The following is a 19268-nucleotide window of genomic DNA, read 5'->3' on the forward strand; positions in this document are numbered from 1 at the left end:
CACACTGCTTAATGAAAAATAAACATTTCATTCTTACAGAACACTAAAAATGGCACATTAAATATATTTTTTATTATCAGCACAAAGTATCTGCATATAATTTGTCATGAGTTTAATACACAGGTGCAGTTCTCAAACACTTTCAAAGTTAAACACTCAAATTAGAATCCACATTGTGATTTGATTCAACATCTTGGAGCTTTTCATTCCTGTAATTAAAAAGATTTTGTACTAAGTAATTACTTTGTGCTTCATTATTAACTAAAATAAACATAACCCTTTATTGTAATAAATGTTTTATACCTAAAATTTATAAATAAGAATTATACTTGAAGAGAAAACTTCTAGTTTTCTAAGTCATATGAGGGGTACCTAAGTTTTTCACAAATAATAACCCTTTTGTCATGTTACTATTCATTCATATTGGCCTCTAAGGCATGGCCAATTTTGTTTTCACTTGGTCACAATTTGAAAGAAATATTAGGGTAAAGTCAACTTCATCTGAGACCCTGTGGTACCTAAGAAAGGAAATCTTTGTTTGCCGCCACTAATTTTCATATCATCACAGATGTGTGGACAGTTTTAACAGTCGTTTCCTTCATACACATATGACAAATATGATTTTGTTAGGGAGAGGAGTGAGGGAAAAGCCTCCTGAATGTTTACCAGGAAAAATAAAACTTTTGCCAATTTAGTCAGCAAGATATAAACTAGCAAATATACAGTGACCCCATAATACACCTCCAGGCAGGATTTCTTTTAGAGACTTTGGCCCCAAAGCAAACTGGAACTTTCCATTTTAAATGAAATACCTAAAAACAGGCTATATGCTGGCCTGCCACACTCGGACATTCAGTAGAATTTTTGGTTGTCCTCTACTTCCTATTTATGAATTTTTGGTTTAAAAAAGCAAGCAAACAGGGGCTCCAGGGTGGCACAGTCGGTTAAGCATCTGACTCTTGGTTTGGGCACAGGTCATGATCTCAGGGCCATGGGATAGAGCCCTATGTGAGCTCCACACTCAGCACAGAGTCTGCTTTAGACTCTCCCTCTGCCCATTCTTCCTCAAATAAATAAATAAATCTAAAAAAAAAAAAAAAATGCAAGCAAATAAAAAGCCATACTAGTATTTATATTGTGATAAATCAGAAAATATTCTTTTCAAATATGCTCCCCTCTCTTGTACCCTCCACCTCCACAGAAAAGGGAGAGGACGTTTCTAATGTAAAGTGTCAGTAGCTCAGCTAACTTTTGGAGGAACCCTGACGATACCCCCAGGAACTCGGCAATTGCAAATCAAGCCTCATCAAAATGGCACAGAGCCACCATGCCCTCCTCCCTGTGTTTCTCCACATCTTTGGCAGGTTCAACAGAGATGAGGAGCACTTGGGCTCTGTGTGGACCCCTGGGCTTTGGGAACCATTTTATCAGATGCCAGATGTGTAGCAAGAGCTGTTGCCATAGAAACCTGCCACCACAGCACCAAATTCAAATCACTCCAAAAAAAGAAGAGTTGCTCAGTACAACACGTGCACACACTGCTATGCAAAAGGCAAAACTCTGAGTGAGAACAACATTCCCACCGCCCTCCCCAATTCCCATCGTACTATAAGCTTGTTTGTGCTTGTTGGCAGTTGAAGCTCATCAAGTAGATGCCCATCTTATCTTTAAGACCGAGTGGCTGGTGTCTGACATAGAAAGAAGAAAGTCCACAAGAATCCTTTGGAAACACTGGGATTTCTAACCTGATAGGTAAACTACCCACAGAGGAACCACAGGTGGTTCTTTTCCCCTAAGGGCTAGGACAAACTATACCAAATCCCCTACAGACAAGGGACATGCATGTTGTTAGTGCTGGAAGGGGCCCTGGACACTTGAATTCCCTCATTGGACAGAGAAAACTGTGCCCCTAGACATGGAAGGAGCTGCTCAGGTTCAGAGAGTGAATGGTTTACCATAAGCAAGAAGCCATGGCCTCTGCCCATCAGAGTGACATCCCCTCATAAACACTGTGAAAGGCCCACACATGGTCAGAGCAAAGAAACCACAGATAGAAGGGAAGAAATTCACAGTTATAAGTATAGAAATAGGTTTTTTCAGTTATGTACCATCGTTCATTTGGGGGCCTCCACTCAAGGACCCTAGAGCAACATCCTGTATTACAAACTGGGATTTGCTTTTATTATGGTCTAGGTGGCAAAGGAAGGTTAAAATTATTTTAGAAAAACTGAAGATAACACATAGTCTGGGAATCAGGACACTGGCACTGTATTGAGGGCGAGGTGAATATGGGCACACACTTCCCTCTACGGCTTTGCCTAAACTACAGGCCTTCTTGGCCTCTAAAGCACTTCCCCGTTCCCAAGCCAGAAACACGGCAGTGCTGCTTTTAGTGACCCCCCCAACCCCCATCAACCTACAGATTTCTGTAAACTCAGTCTTCCATGGCAGCATTCTGGCTATGTCAACCCAGCAGGACCCCAAACAGTCACTGATGAAATAAACTCCAAGCTGCTTCTGCATTCATACCCAACAGGTGGCCCCACAGCCTTCCCAGTCTCTGTTCCTAGTATCCCCCTTTGTAAGGTCTCAAAGTGTCAGCCCTAGAGGTTAAACCAGACTGGACACCACAGCTCAGGGATCTCACCATCTAATCCCAAGGCCTTTGCTCAGTTTCTTCCTCTGATCTTTTATACTTAAATTCTATGCAACCAGCAAAGGCCACTTAAAATGCCTCCTCCTTCAGGTTGTCTTCCTTGACTGCTCAATCTAAAAGTCATCACTTCTGAATACCCACAGAAATGTATCCCTATGATACTTGCCTTCCTACTTGGTTTTGTGCTCCTTGAAGCAGGGGACGTTTAATTCATTTTATATGCTTGAAAATGCAGAGCACAGTACCCTCCACATAGTAGATGGGTGGTAAACACTGCCTGAAGGACTCAGTGAGGCGGGGCAATGGGGTGCCCATATTAGAGAGTTACAGGATATGTTAAAGATCAAAGATGCCATAAAATAAGAAATTTCAAAAGATTTAAGAATATATAAAGAACTCTCAAAACTCAACAATAAAAATAACTCAATTTGAAAATAGGAAAAGATCTAAAAATAACTCAATTTGAAAATAGGAAAAGATCTAAATAGCTTTTCTCAAAGAAAGATATGCAAACAGCCAATAAGTACATAGAAAGATGTCTAGGGGCACCTGGGTGGCTCAGTGGGTTAAAGCCTCTGCCTTCAGCTCAGGTCATGATCCCAGCATCTTGGGATCGAGCCCCACATCAGGCTCTCTGCTCAGCGGGGAACTTGCTTCCTCTTCTCTCTCTGCCTGCCTCTCTGCCTGCTTGTGATCTCTGTCTGCCATATAAATAAATAAAATCTTTAAAAAAAATAAAATAAAAAAAGAAAGATGTCTAACTTCATTAGTGGTCAGGAAACCAGAAATCAAAACTACAATGAAATACCACTTTACACACACTAGTGGGGCTATAATCAAAAGACAGAAAGTGACAAGTGTTGACAAGGATGTGAGGAATCTGGGACCCTCATGCACTGCTGGTGTAAATGCAAAACAGTGCAGTTGCTGTGGAAAACAATTCTGGGCAGTTCCTCGAATGGTTAAACACAGAGTTACCATATAAGCTAGCAATTCCACGCCAAGGCATTTAACCAGTAGAAATTAAAACACGTATTCACATAAAAACTTCTATGAATGTTCAGAGCAACATTATTCATAAGACAGTCAAAACCCTAAATGCTCAGCAAGTGACACATTGGTACAGAAAATATGTAATCTATCCATATGATGGAACATTATTCAGCCATAAAAAGTAATGAAGTACTGATTCACAGATGAACCTAGAAAACAGTAGGAGAAGTGAAGGAAGCCAGACACAGAAGGCCATATACTGCCTGACTCCACAGACATGAAACGTCCAGGATAAGCAAATGTGAAGAGGCAAAAAGTACAATAGTGACTGTTGTGGGGGGAGGCGTTACACCATTTGGAAAGTAACTGCCCGTGAATGCAGGGCTTCTTTCGGGGATGATCGATGAAAATGTTCTAACATGGACTGTGGTAATGGTTGCTGAACTCTGTGAATATACTAAAAACCACTGGATTGTATATGTTACATGGGTGAAAATTACACTGGTGTGTGAATATCTCAATAAAAATATTACCCCTAAAAATAAAAATATATTTATAAGTAGATGAAAAAACCCTCCAATATTATTAGTTCCTTTCCTGCCTCAGGTTTTTCACACTGAACTGTTACATAATAACAAGCATCTATTCATTTATTTCTCCTGGAATAAAAAATCAACCTTTTGCTATGACAGCTACAAGCTCTCTACAATGCTGAAGTCAAAAAAAATTTTTTTTAATATTATTAAGTTAAGAAAAGGCAAAGCAGGGAAGGAACCGCTTGAGGTTACGGAGGCACTTGGATTCATCAGAGTTCTGTTAAGCGCCAGCCCGGCTTGTAATTGGACTGCATGTGTGAGCGCCTGCTGCATTCTGAAGGCTGTGTGAAGGGCTGTCGCAGAGACAACTGATGAAACTTATACAGACCCTGACCACAAGCAGGGGAGGAAAGAATACACGCCAAAAGGAACTTACCTTGAGGTGTAAAGGACTTTTTGCTCTTGAATTAACGTGCATTCTAAATTTCACAATGGCTTGGTAAATGAAAAGGAAGAAAGGATTATCTCTCTTTTTCAGGATTAAGCAGGAGAAAGGAGATCTCAGTAGCCTGGTGTTTCAAGTTTCTCAAGTTGCCCTCATTACAATTGTCAATTTAACTTTAAAAAAAAAATTCTGGTTATAACAAAGGACGTTCAATTTTCAAAATGTATTTGGTATTTTTTTTTAACTTTTTAAAATGTATTTGTCTCAGAGAGAGAGAGAGAGCACAAGCAGGGAGAGCTGCAGGCAGGAGAATCAAGCTCTGGGGCCTCGTTTCAGAATCCTGTAAAGAGTCTAACAAGACGCTTTACTTCCTACATTTTAATAGAGCTAAGCCTGAGTTTGTCTTAACAATCAACTGGCATATTTTAATAAGCAAGGCAGTTTCTTTCTTAGTGGGACAACAAGATAATGGTGCATCTCAGAATGGATACACATGGAACCCAAGTGCAGAGCCCTCAAAACAGCATCCACCTTGTTAGCTCTGCTTCTTCATTTATAGAATTAAACGGTTTGATTACATGGCCATGATGGCTTAACCTCAGCTCGAAAGATCTCTGTTCTACGTAATGCACATCTTCCGAAGTTAAGTTACACTTTAACCACTGATCAAGAAATAGTCAACTTTTATAGGGCACCCTTTACACAATAGGGAAAAAAAAAACAGACCCCACTAAGTATTCCTAACTTACCCCATCCTTGAAGGAGATGCAATTAAAAAGCAAGTATACTAGGGGCGCCTGGGTGGCTCAGTGAGGTAAAGCCTCTGCCTTCGGCTCAGGTCAGGATCCCAGGGCCCTGGGATCAAGCCAGCATGGCCTCGGTTCTCTGCTCAGCAGGGAGCCTGCTTCCCACTCCCCCACCCCCTCACCCCCGCCTGCCTCTCTGCCTACTTGTGATCTCTGTCAGATAAATAAATAAAATCTTAAAAAAAAAAAAAAAGACTGTGGCAAGCCTCATGAGGAATTAATCAAAACCAAGGCATTTTTTTGGTCTTTTTTTTTTTTTTTTGAAGATTAGTCAAATAATACAAGGCTGAAATGGCAGTGTTTGTGTTTTCGGAGAAGGGGAAGGTAATGACTGTAGGAAAAACAGAAAAAGTATCTTGCTATAATTTTTAAGGATAGATTTTTCACAAAAATCTGTATTGCCTTCCTTGCTCCAAAGCTTTCTTCCACAATCTAAATCGTTGTGGTGTTTAAGACTTGATGTTCTACTCCCCACCCCCGCCCTTTTATCATGTTTGAACCTAAATCAAAGTAAAACCACAGCTCAGTTCCCCCCACACCCACAAGCCTCTGGGCTACGTGGAAGCGTCTCCTGTCTGACCACAGCCCACGGCCACCAGACTGACATCACCCTACTGGCAAGAGTCACCCAGATAAACAGCAGCACTCTCCTCTCACACTCAAGACTGTGCGGGGCAGCAGCCCCGGGCTTACTCGTTCTCTTTCAAATAATACTTCTTTGTCTCAGGGACTAGCAGCTGGAGAGAAGACCGTGAAGTCAACCTCTTTCACACAGTTCAACTGGTGGCTATCCCCATTCTGGTTCCTTTTTTTCTTTTTGTGAGGAGGGCTGTTAGGCAACATGATGAAACCCGGGTGAGCCAGCAGAGATAAAAGACGTGACGTAGTGTCTGCCAGCAGAGCAGGGATTACAATTGATTCTACAACTCAGTGACCGCGCCCCCTCGCCCCCACCCCGCCCCCACCCCTTTCCCACCGCCACTCTTGGGAGCCCAGTGCCACAGCAGGAGACCTGCAGAGCCCAATCTCACATCTGGAAGCCAACCCTCAGTGAAAGGTCACTCTTGTACAGTCAGCCAGGCAGGGGAGGCCAGACCCCAGCTGAGTATGATTTGAGCAGCTCTGGTCTTTTCAGAGCAACAAAAAGATTGCTCAGGAAAAAAAGAAAAATGCTTACGGTATATTGCTGGCTGCTAATAATATGATTAAGGGTAAGAAAACATAGTAAATGTGGAGTTGAAACATACCCCATTGTAATCAGAATGTCAAGTAATCCAAATAATCCTGTAAACATTACACTTCGTCTGAGCTTTCCTGTATCTTATGTCAGTATATTTTACTTTTAAAGCATTTAAAAATAGGATCTGTAACTCTGGTTTTTTCTTACTAGAGTCTTATATTGCAAGAAGGGAAGAATGATTCCTGAATTGTAGCTGAGGAAACTAGTGTTTCAAGAATGAAGTGAGCTGCTCAAGGTCATAGAGCTGACCCAGAGAAGAGCTGGAAGGAGAAACACGGCATTCAGATCCATTTTCATATTCTTTATAGCTATGCAGGATGCTTTATCAGGTTAAGGAAAAGAAGTGGGAGGGACAACTGGGTGGCTCAGTGGGTTAAGTGTCTGCCTTTGGCTCAAGTCCTGGGATTGAACCCTGTATCAGGGTCCCTGCTCAGTGGGGAACCTGCACCTCCCTCATCTCCCTTCACCTGCTGCTCCCTCTGCTTGTGCTCTCTAGCTAACTCTCTCTCTCTCTCAAATTAATAAATAAAATCTTTAAAAAATAAAATAAAAGTGGGACGAAGGAAGAGAGAGCAGGAGGGGAAGTCCAAAAGGGCAGTGTTGTGGGCTGAGCTTTGTACCCCCAAAATTTGTAAGTCCTAACCCCAGTACCTCAGAATATGCCTGTATTTTGGAACAGGGTCTCTACAGAAATAATTAAGGTTAAATGAGGTCATTAGGGTGGGCCCTAATCCTGTAAATTGGTATGCTTCTAAAAAGAGATGAAGACACAGACACGCACAGAAGGAAACCATATTAACATGAAGACCGCCATCTGCAAGCCAAGGATAGAGGCTCCAGAAGAAACCGCCCCTGCTGACCTCCTGCCCTCAGACTTCCAGCCTCCAGAACAGTGACACAACAAACACTTGTTAAGCCCCCAGTCTGGGGTGCTTTGTTATGGCGCCAGAGCTGAAGAGCACAAGGAGGACCAACTAGGCAGGGAAGAACAGTAGGAAGGGAAGAAGAGTGGTGAGGACAGGTGTAAAACCCTTGTCTGTTTGCAAGGAGAAAGCTGTTCAGTTTGGAACCAAACAGTTCCGGCCACCTCATCTATTCCAGCTCACCCAACACAGCAGGACTGCTCAAGATGCATGGATGCTGCTTTGGGATTAGAAGTCACAGAGGAGAGGAGACCAATGGGTCAGCACTGAGAGAGAGTGGACATCTTGGCTGGGCTCCAGGAAAAGTGTAGAGCTTCAGCACAAATGAGCAGGGTGTTCTCTTAGCTGCACAGGTGAAGAAGAGAACCCTGCAGAGCAGGTCTGGGTAGTACCTGCTCCAAGACAGTGCTGGTGCATGTGGAAGGGCAGGGGTTGGGGTGGGGGAGCTGGTGTCCTCAATCCTTAATGGTTTTAAACATCTATAATTCTATAAGGACTGGTATAAAAATGGTAAAAAAAAAAAAAAAAAAAAACCCAGGGGAACACTAAAATGTCTAGAATTCTCAAACTCCATTCTGAATAGACAATATATGTTAAATAAATTGACTAGAAAGGTTAATCTGAATATAAAAAAGCACTAGCGGAAGATATTTTGAAGACAATTAAAAATTATTATATTCACATCCATATGTTGCTATTCATTTAATTACGTTTTATACCGCTTAAAATAATTTTGTTGTTTTGGGGATTAAAAAAAGAAAATCCCCGCAACCTCATTTGCTCTACTGAACTCACTTTACAATTTAACAGTAGCTTCAGGGAATATGCAACACTGTAATCTCAGGGGCGCCTGGGTGGTTCAGGCAGTGAGTTAAGCAGCTGACTCTTGGTTTCGGCGCTCAGACCATGACTGAGCCCCACTGAGCGGGTAGGGGTCCCATTCAGTGGGGAGTTTGCTTCCCCTCTGCCCCCACCACCCCCCTCAAATAAATAAATACATCTTTTTTAAAAATACTGTAACCTCAGTGAAATTACCACCAAGTAAGAGAACTGAAATTAATGTCTTATTATACGTATCACTTCAGCTTAAAGAAAAATTCAGGTATCTAGCAACAACACAATGAGGCTAAGGATCAGATTTCAGAATCAGGCTGGGTTTCGGCTTTCATAAATCACAACTGGGACTCAAAAGATCTAACAATTGTCTGTGTCCTTGGTTTCCTGAGCCAGACCAGTGACCACACCAACTTCTATTCCTGGTCCTCCAACCCTAGTGTGGTTCTGACTGAGCTGCAGAGGATTCAAAGTCAATCAGGAAGCCCAGTCTCGGGGTGTAAGCACTGCTTTCCTCTACCAATGAAGCCGGAAGGGCTGTGTCTGCCTGGATATTAGAACATCGACATAATGTGTCACAGTTCCTCACAAATCCCTGTCAGAGGGTCCAGCACCAACATGTGACCCAATAAAGGCAGCCCAAGAACCTTTTAGTCCCAAACGTCCAGAAACTTCCTTAATGGAAAGACCCTATAACAGCAGAAATTCTTCACTATATTTACCAGAAAAACTACTTTTGTGACAAGTTACTGCTAATGAGAAGGAGGAGAATTACAGATTTTACAGATGGTCTTAGAGTCAGGCTCAATTTCCTCCATGGTAGAGCTCATAAGTGTTTAGAAGGAATCACCAAACAAGCTGAAGTGAAAAAGGCTTGTTCTAGCCTCTTCAACAGTTGAGCTGCCTCCTGAGGGACTCTAGTTACCATAAAATAGAGAAATTAAGCTGTGGAGGAAATGGTAAATGGAAGTGGATAATGTATGTGGGGAAAAATACCCAAAGAAACTCTCTCTTTAAGACCTCTGGTGTGCAACAGGTTAAACATCGAAGGTAATATGCTAGTATCTGTGTTCTCAAAACATTCTTCACGTGAAAGGAATTCTGGAGAGTATGACTGGGCCAGGAGCTTCTGGAGGATTAAGCCTTATGATAAATCACTGACCACTGGAGGAGGAAAGGGGAAAAGGAAAAAAAAAAAAAAAAAAAGACAATGTTGGGAGGGAAAGGTGAGCCTGGAGACCTTCCCTCCTCTGATACCCCATAACCTCTGGAATAGACTCATCACAGTCTGCCTATAGAAGAGTCTACCGGTGCCCAGCTCACCCTATAACACCATACCCATGGGCAGGAGTACCTCACGTCTTTCGGTACCCCTCACTACACTAACCCAGTAGAGAAACTCTACAGAAGAGGGTTTGGGAATCAGAAAAAGTGATCTTGGCAAAGTCTCTTCACCTCTCTCATGAGCCCCCATTTCTTCATCTACCTTCAAGGACTTTTGTGTGAATCACTAAAAACTTATCAAAAGTTCCCAGCCCAAAAGAGGCCATGTACTGTACTGTGTTTAATTCTATCAGATAACATTTCCATTTAAAAGATGAGATGAGGGGCGCCTGGGTGGCTCAGTGGGTTAAAGCCTCTGCCTGCAGCTCAGGTCATGATGCCAGGGTCCTGGGATTGAGCACCACATCAGGCTCTCTGCTCAGCGGGGAGCCTGCTTCCTCCTTTCTCTGCCTGCCTCTCTACCTCTCTCTGTCATATAAATAAATAAAATATTAAAAAAAAAAAAAAAAGATGGGACAAACATCCTCCATCAAATATCTCAGAAAGCCATGCTGTTATCCCACAGAGATGCATTAACTCACTGTATTACTTATCATTGCTAAACATGCTGGTTTCAGAAGCCACAGACTGAATTTCCCAAGGATTGAAATAGGACGCAGTTCAAATACTGAAAGAGTGACACCCAAGACTGGGAGAGTGAAAGTGGCGTTAAGAACTCAGGCGTGCACACAATTGAAGTGCCTAATAACCAGGAAGACTGTAAAACAAGCCACTTAAAGTAACATTCTGTAAACTTTATTGGTGAAAGAATTAGGTATTTGAGTCATTTTCTTCCAACTTTTTATTTCAAAAACATTTTAAAGCCACCAAAAGTTGAATGAACAAGGAGCATCCCACCCCGTACATCTAAGCATCTGGTCAGTGTTTTTCCTACACACATACACTTTTTAAATTTTTTTGCTCTAACTGCTGTTAAGTACTTGAAGTAACTTGTACTATATCATATTTCACCCCCAAACTCCAACAATTGTCTTCCAAGAACACTGACCTTCCTCTTCATCACTACAATACCATCACTGCACCCAACAAGGGAAAGTGGATAAACTGCCATTTTCTAATATCCAATTCATATATCCATATTCAGATTTTCTGACCTGAATGCCTTCTTTTCAGAGACCATGGGGGAAGTGGTGGGAGCATCCAGATAAAATCAAGAACCTCACACTGCTGTATGTAGCTGTCATGCCTCTTTACTTTCTTTTTATCTAAAGGAATTTTATCTTTCCTCCTCTTTCATGGCACTGCATTTAAAAATGATCCAAACCAGGGATGCCTGGGTGGGTCAGTCAGTTGAGTGTCTAACTCTTGGTTTCAGCTCAGGTCATGATATCATTGTGAGATCGAGCCCTCACTTGGGCTCCAAGCTGAAACGGGAAGTCTAACAGAGACTCTCTCTCTCTTTCTCTCTCTCCGCTCCTCTACCCCGATCCCTGCTCGTGCATGCTCTCTCTCTCTCTCCGAAATACATACATCTTAAAAAAAAAAAAAAAAAAATCAAGGCCAATTAGCTGTCCTACACCTTATTGTGGCCTGATGAGATTTTCTCACAATTACAATCAAGTTGAACATTTTTTGCCAAGATACTAGGGAGGTGATACTGTGCACATCTCACCGACTCACATTGGGAGGCACCTGGTGTCACTTTACCCCATTGCTGGTGAAGCTAAGCTTGATTACTTGCTTAAGATGGCATCCACAGGGCACCTGGGTGGCTCAGTGGGTTAAGCCACTGCCTTCGGCTCAGGCATGATCTCAGAGTCCTGGGATCGAGTCCCGCGTCGGGCTATCTGCTCAGCGGGGAGCCTGCTTCCTCCTCTCTCTCTCTGCCTGCCTCTCTGCCTACTTGTGATCTCTGTCAAACAAATAAATAAAATCTTAAAAAAAAAAAAAAAAAAAAAAAGATGGCATCCACAGATGTCTCCACTATGAAAAAGTGGCCTTTCCCCGCTGTAGTAAAAAGGGGTGTACGCATCTTGTCATTATCACTCAATCATTTGCTCATTTATTAAGCACTTCTTATTTGTTATACAAGAGACCAGAGCTAAGCTGGATAAAACATAAAGTTTCTGATTACAAATCAGCACAAGTCTGATTTGGGATATAATATTTTCATATAAAAGACAATTAGGGGCGCCTGGGTGGCTCAGTGGGTTAGGCCGCTGCCTTCGGCTCAGGTCATGGTCTCAGGGTCCTGGGATCGAGTCCCGCATCAGGCTCTCTGCTCAGCGGGGAGCCTGCTTCCTCCTCTCTCTCTCTCTGCCTGCCTCTCTGCCTACTTGTGATCTCTCCGTGTGAAATAAATAAATAAATCTTTAAAAAAAAAAAAAAAAGACAATTAGGAGCGCTTCGGTGGCTCAGTCAGTTGAGCGTCTAACTCTTGGCTTTGGCTCAGGTCACAGCCTCATGGGTTGTGAGATCAGGCCCCGTGTCAGGCTCTGTGCTCATTAAGACGTCCACTTGAAGATCCTCTCCCTTTGGCCCTCCCCCAACTCATGTGTGCACACTATGCCTCTCTCAAATAAATAAATCTTCATTTTTTAAAAAAGACAATGAAAAAAATATATCATGAAATACCCAGTGTTATCAGGGATTGGCTTATACTCTTCCTGGAATATAGCAGGTACTCAATAAATATCTGTTGAATAAGTGATCTGTATAACTCAGGCAAACAAAAGCCACTGGAACTAACCTCGTGTTTCAATTCTTCCTTCTCATATCACCTATACCTTGGGCCAAGAGTCTTCAGCCATGAGAGATTAAAATCCCGGAGGGACTGGACTGCTGAAATAAAGTCTGAAATTCTTCAAACTGGTAGTCTAGATCTCCACAGCCTCTAGCTTTGTGTCTCTCTCTGGGTTTCACTACTTCTCCCAAACTTCACTGCACGTGCCGATCCCTCCTGCTGGGCATGGCCTTCCATCTCCCCTCCCACCTATCTAAACCATACCCTCGCTTTCACTCGGGTCTGGGCTAGGGTACAAATCCTACCTTCTTTAGCAAGATCCTCCTTGGCAAGTCAGCATTCCTAGGTTTTTACAGTCTTTAAAATATCTCTCAACCTGGCTCTCTGGGTCATGCACTGTGTTCTTAATCACATCACCTAATAGGAGCACTGCTTCACAGAAGCTTGGAGCAAGCTGGTAAGCCAACAGGCCACTGGACAGACCCAGGTTCCAGGGGCCAACCTTAGTCTGGTCTCCTTTGCTCTGAAAGCTGCCACCCAAGCTCTGTTCTTGAGATGATCCTCATCCCACAATGATAATTAAAGTGGGATTTGTATCCCGGCCTATCATCCCAGAAACGGACATGTGGAGCCTTTATTTTTAAGGCTAATTGCCAACTGTTGATGTTAGTCCCAGTTGAAAAAAAGTATGAGATGTTAGAGCTGGCAGAAGAAATGAAGGGATACATTTCACTCAAAAAAATTTTCGTGCCTGGTATGTTTGGAGTACTATGCCAGGAATGGAGGAAAATACAAAGATGTTTTCAGATCTGGTCTCTGCCTCAAGGAACTGTAGTTCTACAGGAGTGATAAGTCATGGAGATAAATAACTACAAGGAAAAACATTATAAATGCCGAAATAAAAGAGATATTCTTTAACTGAGTGAATCATGTGCTATATGAATCAAAGCTCAATAAAGCAGTTACAAAAAAAGTAATAACTGAGGACCGTAAAGAGTTTTTTTTATTATAGGACTCTATCAATAATTACCATATTAGGAAGTACAACTGAAGAAAGTGTTCAAATATTAATTTGAAGATAAAAATAAACTTAGTACATTAAAAAAAAGGAGGCAAAGCAATGGGCATTTAGTTAAAAGGAAGACGTTAATTCTAGCTCTAATAGTTAGGAGTAGAATTTGAAAAACAGGTAGGATTTAAATGCTTGAAATGATGGGTAGGAGTATTCGAGGAGGGGACAACTGTTTGAAAAAATGGAGAGAGCAAGGATGATGCCATGTGTGTGCGCACGTGCACAGGTCAACCTAACTGGAATGAAAGGCTCATTCCTTCCAGTAGTAAAGAGTTAGGACTAAGGAGATAGATGGGTCTGATAAATAAAGGGCTTTGAACACAGGCAGAGCATTTAGACTTGGTGTGACAAGCATCTGATAGGGAGCCATTGTAAGTGTTGACACAGCTAAAGCAAATCTTCAGACACTATGCCAGTGACTTCCAGGATGGACACACCTGAGCCACGGGACAAGGCAGTACTGCACGTGGAAGGGGGAAGGGCAACTCTGTTCACATCTGTGAGTGTAGTGAAGAGGCAAGTTCAAGAGACATTTTAAGGAAAGATCTTCTTTATAAATTGAGAAACTACATAAACTGGAAAAGCCAGAAAGCTACACTCTTTTTCAACCTTATCAATATATAAGCAGAAAAATAAAGATTGAGTTACAAGTGTAAGTCTGTATTTTAGGCTTGCCAGGTTGATGTAGAAATCTAATTAGCCTTCTACATCCACATTTTTGTTATGACATTTTTATATTCTAATAAGATGATTTTTATTGCTAGACAAAAAAATTCAACACACCAAAACTCATTTCCTTTAAATGAGCAGAGATGTCTACTGTTTTTAATTGCAGGAGTTATGCTAAGAGTTTCCAACTGTCCATGAATAATCCAAATTCATTTAATAGATATTTCCTGGGTAATATCTGAGTTGTGAAGAATATCAAGCTTCTCAAACAATAATGGGTACGTAGAGAAGAAAAAAAAATTTTTTTTGAAGATTTTATTTATTTGTCAGAGGGAGAGCTGCAGGCAGAATGAGAAGCAGGTTCCCCACTGAGCAAGGAGCCCCATGTAGGACTGGATCCCAGGACCCTGAGATCATGACCTGAGCCAAAGGCAGACACTTTAACCAACTGAGCCACCCAGCTGTCCCAAGAAGAAAAATTGTTTACAGTGATTTAAAACAGACTCAAATGAAATCCACCCTGTGTTAAAATAAACCAATTCTAAAAAAAAAATTAAACATCCTTCATTAAATTAGTGTCAAGCTAATACACAGTTGTTAGGGTTGTTTTTTTTTTTTCATAGTATACAGTATATTTTGGGGTCCTTTTATGGAAAAATTTTATTAATTACAGTTTACATAAGCTATTACTGAAAGATGTTTGCATTCCCCACCCAAAAACTAAAACACTTTTGGACTTGGAGTCTAAAAGTATACTAACCAGTCTGAGAGAGTATCAAACCATTCATTGCAGATTTACTGGACAGGCAAACAATTAATTTCATCTACAGATAAAGGTAATTATCCCCAAATTTATTTTTATGTCATACTAAAAACAATGGCATGGCAGCCGTATGCAGCCTAACCAAAGGATATGTGAGTCTGAGGGGAAAGGACCAATGCAGATTTGTTTCCTAGGTTTTAACAGTAATTGGAAATAAGATCCTTATGAAAAAAATTATACTCAATCAAGGGGAACTTTTTGTATCCCTATCAAGTGCCAAGAGAAGATACTGTTAAATAATCAACTAAAAAGTGGTTAACAGTTTATCTGAAAACAAGTGATTTCAGTAGCATGGAGAATTTGACATGCTTCCCCAAAACAATACACCTCCGTGACGCTAAGAAGTTTTACAGGGGAGTCTGAAGGCAAAGGGGGCTTCCCCAAATTAAAGAAATTTTAAAACTGCAGAAGGGAATGCTGCTTACATTTCACTTCTGCTTCTCCCCATCCTGTCTACACCCCTCCACCTCTTTTAAAGTTTACATTAGCCAGTGAGCAAATTTTATCAATGAAAGGCCAGGAAGGAGTGACTCCTCTGGCATATTTGCTTAAGATATGAAGGTCAAACAACCACTGTGCTCATAAAAGTTCTGGCTGGTTCAGGGCCTACACTTTAAGTCTCTCCTTACCTCCAAGTGACTCATTAGGAAGCCAAAGAAAGAGGAAAACTGAGCTGATCAAAGGCCGGGCTGTCATTAAGTGAAAATGAGCAAAGATGAAAGGCTTGCCCTCCACTTCAAAGGTTCAGCAGAGGCTGGGTGAGCTGACAGCAGGAGTCCCTGGATCCGAGGTGCAGACAGCGGAGGTATGGACCAGACATTCCTGGAGCTCCTGTATGCCCGCTACACAGAGACCGAGGACAAACAAACTCCAGGGGTTTCCTCCTGAATGTATAGAGCGGTGGGTGACCCAAAGTATAAAGGGGCAAACACCATTCCCACACTTCCAAAAATGAAAATTAAAAAAATGTGGTGCAGTTCACGGACTGCTGCAGCTGGTGGTGTCTCTCAAACAGTGCATTTACGCTGACGGAGAGTTTCTCCGTAGGCCCCGCAGGTGTGTAAGGAAACAGTTCCTGATTCTGAGAGGTCTTGGGTGAAGCAGTAAGACTCATTTTTCTCCACAAACTGAATGCAGGATGCTTAGTGTGTTGATGCAGGCCACCCCAGACTTGCCCGAGGCTTTTGGGTATGTGAGCAGAGCTGGTCTACAGTCAGAACAGGGCTAGGGAGGAGCCAGAAAGTCACACGGATTTCACCACAGTTTCCTCATTCTACCCTGTCCCTTCCTTGTACCCCAACTTCCCACCCATTCCCAGTACCTCCAAAGACAGAGGCTTCTTCAGGCAGGAAAGATTTTACATTAGAAGGGGCCATTAAGTCAGGTGGTCTCCTCTCCATCCCAAGACAGATTCCCTGGAATGACTACAAAGTACAGTAAATGTGCACTCCCTACCTCACCCCCTTTAACACATGGTACAACCTTATCTGTATGGTTTTGACCACACCGGAGACTTTTCACCAAATTTGCAATGCCGGGGCGCCTGGGTGGCTCAGTGGGTTAAGCTGCTGCCTTCGGCTCAGGTCATGATCTCAGGGTCCTGGGATCGAGTCCCGCATTGGGCTCTCTGCTCAGCGGGGAGCCTGCTTCCTCCTCTCTCTCTGACTACTTGTAATCTCTCTCTGTCAAATAAATAAAATCTTAAAACACACACACACACACACAAAACCCAAAAAATTTGCAATGCCCTCCCACCCTGTATTTACTGCTAATAATGGAAGTGCACGTAAGGGCAGAGGGTGAAAGGACAAGGGAGCCCTCCACTCTGCCCAAAACGAATAATCAGGTCGATAGGTGACACTCAGAAGCATTTACTTAGTGTTCCAAAAGCTTATATACATGAATTCATTTCATCCGTGAAGTAGGTATTCTTACGAGCCTCATTTCAGAGAGGAGGAAATGGAAGCAAAGAAGTGGCTTAGCAAGTTGCCTAAGGTCATATGCCATTCAGAGAGGCTTAAAGGAGCAGATGGTGCTCCAGCTGGGTCTTGAAGGATGAACAGGAATTTTGTACAGGAAAAAGTCCTGCAGACCAAACAAGCTCTCAGTGCAGAGTGGTGGGAAACAGCATGGCACCGCCAAGCTCCTGGGATGTACAGGGCAAAGTGAAAGAGCAGTAAGTGACGAAGCAGGGAAAGACAGTGATGGTGGGGGACAGGTTGGGCTTTGGCCATCTAAATGCTTTAGCACCTCGAAGGCCCCCTCAAATAAATGTTCATTATAAGAAAAATTAGCTTCTATGCAGACAAGCATAAGGCAAGGCCATGAGCCCTGCCTTCTCCCACTTCCGGTCAGACTGCTACCACTAGAGCTCTCTTGCATGGAAATTCTGTAGCAGCCTCCTCTCCCAAGCCATGCTAAAGCAAGTGCGGGCTTTATTTTGGAGGCAATGGGGAGCCAACCAATGAGGACACTCAACTGGAAAAGCAACATACTCACAAATTTATGTTGCCATCTGCACATCTGCCCTTGGCAGGCAGCTTCACCTAGAATTCCATCCCCCTCTTCTGCTAATCCTTATCCCCAGGCCCCAAACACACCCACCCACAAGTTACTCTCTGTAAAAAAGTACCTTAATTTACAACATGCATGATGCCTAACTTGCTTCTTATACAATAACTAGTACTGATTATAAAAAAAACATACTAGACTGTCAGCTCCTTGAGAAGAGCAGTGTGGGCCCCCTGCACCAGACACAAAGCCTGGTGCTCAAATATTCATTGGATGACCTACAGGTGCCATTAGTAAGGTTCATCACCAAACTAAGGATATTTGGCAAAATGTTTTCATGTAAGCAAATCACACATGAAGGATTTTGCAAATAATCAAATAAATGGAATAAGAGTACAAACAATATTCTCCCCTTCAAATCTCCAAATTGTATAATAGCTTTATTAAGAGATAATTCATATACCACACAATTTACCCATTTAAAGTGTCCAATTCAATGAGTTTTAGTGTAAGCACAGGGTTGTACAACAATCATTAGAATACCTCTTCCCTGCAAAAAAGACTGTACCCTGTAGTAGTCACTACCCACACTATACCCCCTCTCCAGTCTCTGGCAACTACCACCATACTTTCTGTTTCTTTATAATTGCCTATTCCAGATATTTCATATAAGTAGAATCATATCTGTGGCTTTCTGTGTCTGGCTTCTTTCACTCAGCTAATGTTTTCAAGGCCAATCCATGTTGTAATATATATACCAGTACTGCATTCCTTTTCATCGCCAAGTAATATTCCATTCTAAGGGATTTACCACATCTTATTTATCTGTTCATTGGTTAAGGGATATTTGCATTGGTCCTTTTTGGGGTGGGGGGCAATTCTGAATAATGCTGCTATGGATGTCTGAGGACAAACTTTTGTGAGGCTATGTTTTCAATTCTCTTGGGTGTATACCTAGGGATGGAATCACTGAGTCAAATGGCAGCCCTAAGTTTGACATTCTGAGGAACGAGCACACTGTTTTCCTAAGTGTCTGTGCCATTTACAATCCCACCAGCAGCATATGAGGGTTCCAATCCCTCCACATCCCTGTCAGCCCTTGTTACTGTCTGTTTTATCTTAGCCATTTTAGTGGGTATAAAGTGGTACTTCGCTGTAGTTTTAATTGCACTTTCCTAATGACTAATGATGTTCAATCTCTTTTCATGTGCTCATGAAATTTTTTTTTTATATCTTCTTTGTATATTTGTATACCTTCTGTGTATTTGTATATCTTTGTATATCTTCTTTGGAGAAATGTCTATTCAAGTCCTTTATCCAATTTTAAATTGGGTTACTATCTATGTTATTGTTGAGGTGTAAGAGTTCTTTATATGTTCTGGATTCAAGTCCCTTACCAGATATATAGGATTTGTGCAAATTGTTCTTCCAGTCTGTGGGCTGCCTTCTCATTCAAATCTATTATTACCAATTATCTATTCCATGGCCTTCAGACTTGGGAACAAAAGACGCTTACACAAAATCTGACCCTCATTCTTACCTCTTTTACAAGGCATGCAAATTTTATAACAAACGCTCTTTTAAAGGCCATTATCTTTCCATCCTGTTTCCTTTTTCTAAGATTTTATTTCTTTATTTGAGAGAGAGAGAGAGAGAGAGAACGTGAGCAGTAGTGGAGGGAAAAGGCAGAGAGAGGAAGAGGAAGAAGCAGGTTTCCCACTGAGCAGGGAGCC

At 42.0% G+C, this 19268-nt stretch overlaps 1 protein-coding gene across 4 annotated transcripts in view; it reads right to left on the reverse strand.

Annotated features, from left to right (window-relative positions):
- Positions 1–19268, reverse strand: part of VGLL4 (vestigial like family member 4) — a 154546-nt gene that overhangs the window by 43691 nt on the left and 91587 nt on the right. The gene's annotated exons all lie outside the window — the stretch shown is intronic.

Source organism: Mustela nigripes, chromosome 2, assembly GCF_022355385.1.
Source record: "Mustela nigripes isolate SB6536 chromosome 2, MUSNIG.SB6536, whole genome shotgun sequence".
Classification (NCBI taxonomy): domain Eukaryota; kingdom Metazoa; phylum Chordata; class Mammalia; order Carnivora; family Mustelidae; genus Mustela; species Mustela nigripes.